The following is a 625-nucleotide window of genomic DNA, read 5'->3' as shown; positions in this document are numbered from 1 at the left end:
CATGTGTGTATGGATGGATGGATGGATGTGAGAGAGGAGAATGTGGGTCGGGAATGGCACCCAGGTGGGGCGTACCTGCTGTGTGTATGTACGGTAGTGGCTGTACGGCATAGTACCAAACGGCAGCAGTGACGCGCCAACTGTTTCGCCCATCCTCCGGGGGGAGGGAGGGGGGAAGAGGGGAAGAGGGGGGGACGAAACACAGGGCCCCGGTTAAATTGACAGATGGCTGCTCATGGCTGCATAGATGCGACATCTGTTTGTCAGTCGTGTGCGAGCTGCACTGGACGGGGAGGTGTGCTGCAGTACAGGGTTGGCATCAGTCCTCTGCAGCCCCTCCTCCTCCTCCTCGCCCTCCACCATTTCGGCCTTTTTTCAGGAGGTGTAATTCCTCCACTTCAGCAGTTTCCCCCCGCCACTACCACCACCACCACCACCACCACCACCACACCACGGCTTTCGCCCCTCCTTTCCCTCGCTTCCTTTTCTCCCCACCCCACCCCACCCCACCCCACCCCACCCCACCCCACCCCACCCCACCCCACCCCACCCCACCCCACCCCACCCCACCCCACCCCACCCCACCCCACCCCACCCCACCCCACCCCACCCCACCCCACCCCAC

General features: G+C 63.5%; 1 protein-coding gene across 1 annotated transcript in view; it reads left to right on the top strand.

The window, feature by feature from the left end:
- VOLCADRAFT_99164 (uncharacterized protein) overlaps positions 1 to 625 on the top strand; it is a gene marked incomplete at both ends in the record, with an annotated part of 7580 nt that overhangs the window by 5475 nt on the left and 1480 nt on the right. The gene's annotated exons all lie outside the window — the stretch shown is intronic.

The sequence above is a fragment of the Volvox carteri genome, assembly GCF_000143455.1.
Source record: "Volvox carteri f. nagariensis unplaced genomic scaffold VOLCAscaffold_83, whole genome shotgun sequence".
Taxonomy (NCBI): Eukaryota; Viridiplantae; Chlorophyta; class Chlorophyceae; order Chlamydomonadales; family Volvocaceae; genus Volvox; species Volvox carteri.
This window is presented reverse-complemented; position numbering and strand designations above follow the sequence as displayed.